Below are 7,565 nucleotides of genomic sequence, written 5' to 3'. Positions count from 1 at the left end.
ACACTGTATTAAAGGGTAACCACTTCAGGAAGATTGAGAACCTCTTTTCTAGGCTGTTTCTGCTAAAGTCTTTTAGCTTCTTGGCTGTCTAGGGCCAACTCAGCTTCTGTTATTCATGTGTTACTTTACACTCTTGCACAGGTGCCCAAGGAAGGCAGGGTGCGTTAGATCCCCCAGAACTGGAGTTACAGGTAGTTAGGAGGTGACCGATACGGGTGGTGGAAACCGAAGAGCAGTACAAGCCCTTAACCACTGAACCATGTCTCCAGCCCCAGTTTATTTTAACTTTCTCTGTGTGTCTGTTTTGTCTACATGTATTGTGTGTACCATCTGTGTGCCTGATGCCCACAAAGACCGGAAAAGGTTATCAGATCCCCAGGAACTGGAATTACAGATGGTTGTGGAATGCCACGTGATCTGAACCCAGGTCCTCTGAAATCACAGCAAGTGCTCTTAATCACTGAGCCAACACTCCAGCTAGCTGTTAGAGTAAATGTAAACAGAAATGCTAACAGAACATAATCAAGAGTTTAAGGTTTCTCATAAATGTTTATTTAGTTACTGCTAATCCATCATTTAGGTTTTAAATAAACCATAAAAACGAAGATTTTTTTTTTCCCTATAGAATAATTTTCTTGTTTGTTTTCCGAGACAGCACTTCTCTGTGTAGCTCTGGTTGTCCTAGATCTCACTCTGCAGACCAGGCTGGCCTTGAACTCAGAGATCCACCTGCCTCTCTGCTTCCCAAATGCTGGGATTAAAAGTGTGTATCACACTATCTGGTATTGAATAGCTTTTGCTGAAAGTAATTTTTCCCTGCCCAGGACTGCCTTTCAGGTGGCGATTCCCCGCCCTTGCTCCCACATAGGTACTCAGATATAAAATGTTAAGATACTAGAGAGATTGTTCAGTCTTCTATACACATGTTACACTCTTCTAGAGTACACAAGTTCAGTTCCTAGCACCTATCTGAGGCAGCTACAAACCATCTGTAACTCTTTTTTTTTTTTTTTTTTTTGAGACAGGGTTTCTCTGTATAGTCCTGGTTGTCCTGGAACTCACTTTGTAGACCAGGCTGGCCTCAAACTCAGAAATCCGCCTGCCTCTGCCTCCCGAGTGCTGGGATTAAAGGCGTGCGCCACCACTCCCGGCCCATCTGTAACTCTTGCTCCAGGTAATTCAATACCCTTTTCATGCCTTTGAGGGCAGGGCACCAGTACATACATCATATACACACAGAGAGGCCACCCATTCACCTGGGTTCAAATTCCTCCGTGTTCTTTTCTTGAACAAGTTCCACAGCTCCAGTCAGTATCAAAAACATTCCACAGTTCAATTATCCTTTACTGCCCGAATAAATCCTGAGAATTTACATATATCCTTTGCAGGATTCAAGGCTATTTCTGTCTCCCAGTCAACTGGACAGGGCGTGTACCTTGGCATTCGCCTTTCTACAAATCACATTAATCAGGACTACATCCTCCTACTGCTGTATACCACTCTGGCACAAACTGAAAGGGAGAAATACTGGAGCTTAAAGGTTTGAGCAGTGTGTCTGACAGTTTTATGTTAATTTGACAGAAGCTGAAGTCATCTGAAAGGAGAGACCCTCAATTAAGAAAATACTTCCATACAGGCTGTAGATAAGCCTGTAGGGCATTTTCTTAATCAGCAATTAATGGGGGAGGGCCCAGCCATCCCTGGGCTGGTGGTCCTGGGTTCTATAGGAAGGCAGGCTGAAGTAAGTGGGAAATGAGAGCAAGCTAGTAAGCAGTACCCCTCCATAGCCTCTGCATCAGTTCCTGCCTCCAGGTTTCTGCCCTGTTTGAGTTCTTGACCCGACTTCCTTCAGTGATGAACTATGATGTGGAAGTGTAAACCAAGTAAACCATTTCCTTCCCAGCATGCTTTAGTCATGGTGTTTTATCACAGTAATAGTAACCCCAACTAAGAAAAGCATGAGGATTGGGAATCAAGGAAAAGAAATTGTTTGGGAGTAGGCGATGCAAAACTAAGGTGATATTCATATATATATATATGAAATCCACTGATTTGTAGACTTTAACATGTAATTTTTAAAAGGGGGTTTTAATGGAGGTGTCTCGCATGAATGGACAATGATTCTTCCAGGAGACATGTATTATTAAATGAAAATCTCAGTATAAGTTACAGTATACCTCCCTAAGATTTAGCGGTCGGGAGTTTGCAGAGGCTGGGAATGGTGGTTGTGCTGGCTAATTTTATGTCAACTTGACACAAACTAGAGTCATCTGAAAGGAGGGAACCTCAATTGAGAAAATGCCTCCATAAGATCCCCTGTAAGATGTTTCCTTAATTAGTGATCAATGGGGGAGGGCCTAGTTCATTGTGGGCGGGGTCATTCCTGGGCTGGTGGTCTTGGGTTCTATAAGAAAACACACTGGGTAAACCATGATGAGCAAGCCAGAAAGCAGCACCCCCTCTGTGACCTCTTAATCAGCTCTCACCTCCAGGTTCCTGCCCTGCTTGAATTCTTGCTCTTACTGACTTTGATGAACTGTTACATGAAGTAAACCTTTTCAACCCCAAGTTGCTTTAGATCATGGTGTTTTATCAGAATTCCCACTGACCACTTGGGCTTCTGATGGAGTTTGTTGTGTTCCCAGGAGAATATGGAAAAAATATACTCTTAATATATAAAGATAAATACAAGATATATAAAGATAAATATAAGATATATAAAGATAAATATCTTTACACATATAAAGAATGTATATATAAAGGAGATTTATTAGAATGATTTACAGGCTGTGGTCTAGCTATCCCAACAACAGTAGTCTACCAAGAGAAGGTCCAAGAATCCAGTAGTTGTTCAGTCCATGAGACTGGATGTCTCAGCTGGTCTTAAGTATACAGAATCCAGAAGGAGGAGGAGGAGGAGGAGGAGAAGGAGGAGGAGGAGGAGGAGGAGGAGGAGGCTATAGTGCCAGTGAAGGAAATTAATTCTTTAAGTTTTGTTCCTCTACAGAACATTAATATGAATGGCAAGAGGGTAACTGTTTTAGATTCCTTTCTGTTGTTGTGACGAATACCATGACCAAAAGCAATTCATGAGGAAGAGTTTATTTCAGCTTTCAAGTTTTAGCCCATCATTCAAGAAAGTCAGGGTAAGAAGTCAAACAGGAATCTGAAGCAGAAACCATGTTGGGATACTGCTTCTTGGCTTTCTCAAAGGCTCATATTTAGCTTTCGTTTATAGTCCGGGATTACTTAATCTGGGATAGTGCCACACATAGTGGGATGCCTCCTGCCTAAATTACTTTTTTTTTTTTTCTTGATTTTTCGAAACAGGGTTTCTCTGTGTAGCCCTGGCTGTCCTGGAACTCATTTTGTAGACCAGGCTGGCCTCGAACTCAGAAATCCGCCTGCCTCTGCCTCCCGAGTGCTGGGATTAAAGGCGTGCGCCACCACGCCTGGCTCAGATTAGTGCTCTTAACCAGGGTCAAAGCTTAATGAAGAGACTCATAAATGGTTAAAGCTGAGAATAAGCAGTGAATGAACTCCCCACTTCACTCCATCTAAGGTGTAGGGAACATGGAAGAGGAGGAAGAAAGAAGAACCGTAGGAGGGGGAGGAGTACTGTGAAACACTGTCTTCTGGACATGGCATGGCGGTAGCATGAACTGGAAGCAGCTATGGTTATGTGTACACAACTTATACAAGATCAAGCTAGTCAACATTCCAGTATGGATAGGGGAGGAAATCCCACACCCCCTCCCTGCCCCCGAGCTGAGGAGCTACTCCAGTTGAATTTTCATTAGGGTTTATGATTCTTGGTAGGTTTCCATACTCCAGTGGATGATCCCATATCCTTGCAAATTTGGGCAGCACTAATTGATATTGATTTAAAAAAAGGAGGACTGAAAGTGGGAGGAGTTTGTGTTGGGGAGAAAATGGGGAGGATGGAAGGGGGAATAGGGTGGTTTGATGGAGATACATTTTATACATGTGTGAAACTAAAAGAATAAATTAAATGTATTAAAGAACAAAAAATTTCAGTTTCACATTATTATTTATGTGACGATCAGCAACTCCATTTCTCTGAGTTTTATTTTTTGGCTGTTAAACAGGATTAATAAGTTACTTTATACCTCAGGTGATTATTCATAGTGCCTTCCCCACTCCCGGCATAGTGTTTTTGAGGCTCCTCTATGTTGCATTTAACAGAAATATTTCCTTTTTGTTGTTGAACATTCTACTCTATGAATATGCCATACTTCGTATTTGTTCATGAACTGATGGGCATTTGGGTTGTTTCAGCTTTTTATCTATACTGAGTTGTAGAGTGTTGAATTGTATAGTGTTGAATTGTATAGTGCTGCTCCAAGCACTTGTGTGCATATTTTATGGACATATGTGCTGTGGGTTTGTAGCCCTAGCAGTGGAATTGTTGATACATATGGTAACTCGAGGGCTGGTGTTTTCAGAAACTGCCAAACTGTTTTGCAAGGTTGCTGTATCATTTGATCTCAGTAGCAGTGAATAAAGATTCCAATTTCTCTACTTCCTCCACAGAATTTGTTTATTGTCCGTAGGCAACAGTATTTGAAATAGTAACTTGTTATTAATGGCTAATGTTGCGAATCTTCCCATGTGCTTTTAGGCCACTGGTAGACCATTGGAGAAATGTCTATTCACTCTTTAAATGCCTTTTATACCAATACTTGATTCTCTTTTCACTTCTTAATGGAATTCTTTCAAGCAAAGCAATATATATATATATATAAACTCCAGGTTGCAAAAGATTCCCATGTTTACTTCTCCAGACTGTACGGTTTCAGCTCTTACATTTAGGTTTCTGGCATGTTTTTAAAACATTTGTATAAGGTGGGAATCAAAGTCTGTCCTCTTGCATGTAGTTGTGCAAGTATCCTTTGTTAAAAAGTCAAGTCTCCAGTGAACCAAAATGAGAGAGTGAACTGAGTTTTAAATGCCAATACTAATACTTCTTTCTATTGTAATATTTTGTAAGTAAAACAAGATTTGTAGTGCTAGTTAAAAATTCCTGTGACCTCCATTACTAGTACTGCATTTTATGAGATTAATGATGTTAGCAGCTAATCATATGCCCCATCTTCCATAATTATGAGATATTTTAATAAAACAAAAGTAGATTGTTATATTAATGCTTTAGTCAAATACACTCATGGATATAATTATTGAAAATATTTTCTGTAGTTTAAATTCCAAATATTCCTAAGAATTCATCTCCTGATAGGGCTCCTTCTTATGAAACTAAAGATCGAGAAAATATTTACTCCACTAAAATGTTTTTAAAATGACATATTTCATTGTATGGGTTTATCTCTATAATTAATACATATCTAGTGCAGTGTAATTGCAAAACACAACTGGAAATTTTTTTCTAGAATTCACATTCTGTTTCTGGCCAACAAATTTTCCAGAATAATTACAAAAATTATTTCAGAAAAAGCACAAAACTAATTTTACTGTTGGTATCATCTCTGAAGTAGCTGTTTATAGCAGCATGTGTGAATTATTCTGAGTCTATATTTAAAATGAACTTGGAGAATTATTATATCATTATGATTACATACATAATATAGAATATAGTACTATTACATATATTTAATTATAATTACCATATTATTAATTAAAATACCATATAATTACTTAATGATATCCATTCTGGGAGTAGGATGGGGATCAGGGACCATGACAAATTATTTAGCAATTTCATTTGACTTTAACAATATCAGGGGAAAAATGCTTTAACTAATTAACAGTTTTATGCTTATTTGGGTTTGTCTTTGTAGACCAGGACTGGTTTGGTGAATTTACATGGTTGAGAATAAGCTATGCTCTTCTGTATTTCTTTACCCAAGCATCCTTAGGCTATGTTACTCCTTTGCAGTCATATGGTAGCTGGATTTGAGTTTTAGAAAGTAAGGGTGAAGGGGAAAGATACAGATCAGCTGAATTCATGGACTTAGTTAGCTTCTTTTCTTCTTTCAGTGATAAAATGTTTCGACAAAAGCATCATAAGTGGAAGGGTTTATTTCTGGCTCATCCTCCAAGTGTACAGACCATGGTGGAAGAGAAGTCACCACGCCCACATTCACTGTTCACATCTCGACCACGAGGCTGTAGAGAACTACAAATGCCCATGCTCTATTCCCTGTCCATTTTCTGTAGGCCAGGATCCCAGTCCAGTGAATGGCTCCACACGGTTAAAATGGGCTTTCCCCCATCAGTTAACCCAATCAAATACTACTTCATATTTGCATTGAGAAATGATCATCCAGGCCTTATCTATTCCTCAGTGCATTCTTATGTTTTCCCTTTACCAATGGAACAAACGCACCTTCACCAATGTTACTCCTCAGTGTTAGCAGCCACCGTGACAACACTTCACATAATATACATTTACTGTTGTTACACAGAGGTCCCAGCAAAGCAAATCCGTGCTGAGAAGCAAGGATTGTTGTTTTACTGAAGACAGACATTTATACGGAACGGCAGTGGGTTAAGTAGCGTTCACAGCTAATCGTGTGCCCCCATCTTCTACACTTTTTCTTCCCTTCCTTTCCTCCTTTCATTTTTTTTAATGACAGAATTTCACTGTATAGCACATCCTGGAATTTGCAGGGACCTTCCACTTCAGCCTTCTGAATGTTGGGATTAGAGATGTTTTCCACTATACTCAGCTGCAGTTCATTGGATTAGATGAATCCAGAATATTTTAGATCTTTGTCACAGGTGGTCTATTTGAAATGTTGCCCCTTTGTAATTAATTATGACCATATTAGAGGTGCATTGTCCACCTTATTAAAGATGCATCTTGTGTGTGAGTTCATGAAGTTCTTGAAACTATTGTTATATATCATTGGTTTTGTTTTTTTGTTTTTGTTTTTTTGTTTTTTATTTTTCAGGGGAGAGCGCGAATGCAGTCCCCCACTACCACAAATTATGCAGTCAAGTTTCCCACATTTGGGGAAATCGCAGGGGTCAGCACATCCGGAGTGCAATGGATAAGCCTCGCCCTGGGAAAACCACCTTCGTGATCATGGTATCTCCCCTGCCAGGTAAGTATGGTTTTGTTTTTTTAAAGAAAATTCTCCAGCATGTTGGTTGTACCACATATGTCAATATAGATTTTACTTTTTAAAAAGTAGGCACAATGAAATATTCCACTAGTGCTTAATGTTTAGCTTTTTAAAAATAGTCCTTGTGTTTTCTGTTTCTATAAGCCCTTTCTGCCTGAAGTTGCTTTTGTTGGTGCTTACTCTTTTTCTTTCTTTCTTTCTTTCTTTCTTTCTTTCTTTCTTTCTTTCTTTCTTTCTTTCTTTTTTTTTTTTTTTTTTTTTTTTTTTTTTTTTTTTTTTTTTTTTTTTTTTTTTTTTTTTAGGTTTTTTGAGACAGGGTTTCTCTGTGTAGCCCTGGCTGTCCTGGAACTTACTTTGTAGACCAGGCTGGGCTTGAACTCAGAAATCCGCCTGCCTCTGCCTCCCGAGTGCTGGGATTAAAGGCATGTGCCACCATGCCCAGCTACTCTTTTTCTTTCT

The 7,565-nt window shown here is 39.3% G+C and overlaps 1 non-coding gene across 1 annotated transcript; it reads right to left on the bottom strand.

Moving 5' to 3' along the window:
* Positions 1-6,929: 6,929 nt before the first annotated feature.
* On the bottom strand, positions 6,930-7,093 carry LOC115065625. The gene has a single exon (XR_003845400.1). It is a non-coding gene; the product is annotated as a U1 spliceosomal RNA (small nuclear RNA).
* Positions 7,094-7,565: the final 472 nt, after the last annotated feature.

The sequence above is a fragment of the Mus pahari genome, chromosome 16 (genome assembly GCF_900095145.1).
Source record: "Mus pahari chromosome 16, PAHARI_EIJ_v1.1, whole genome shotgun sequence".
NCBI lineage: Eukaryota > Metazoa > Chordata > Mammalia > Rodentia > Muridae > Mus > Mus pahari.
This window is presented reverse-complemented; position numbering and strand designations above follow the sequence as displayed.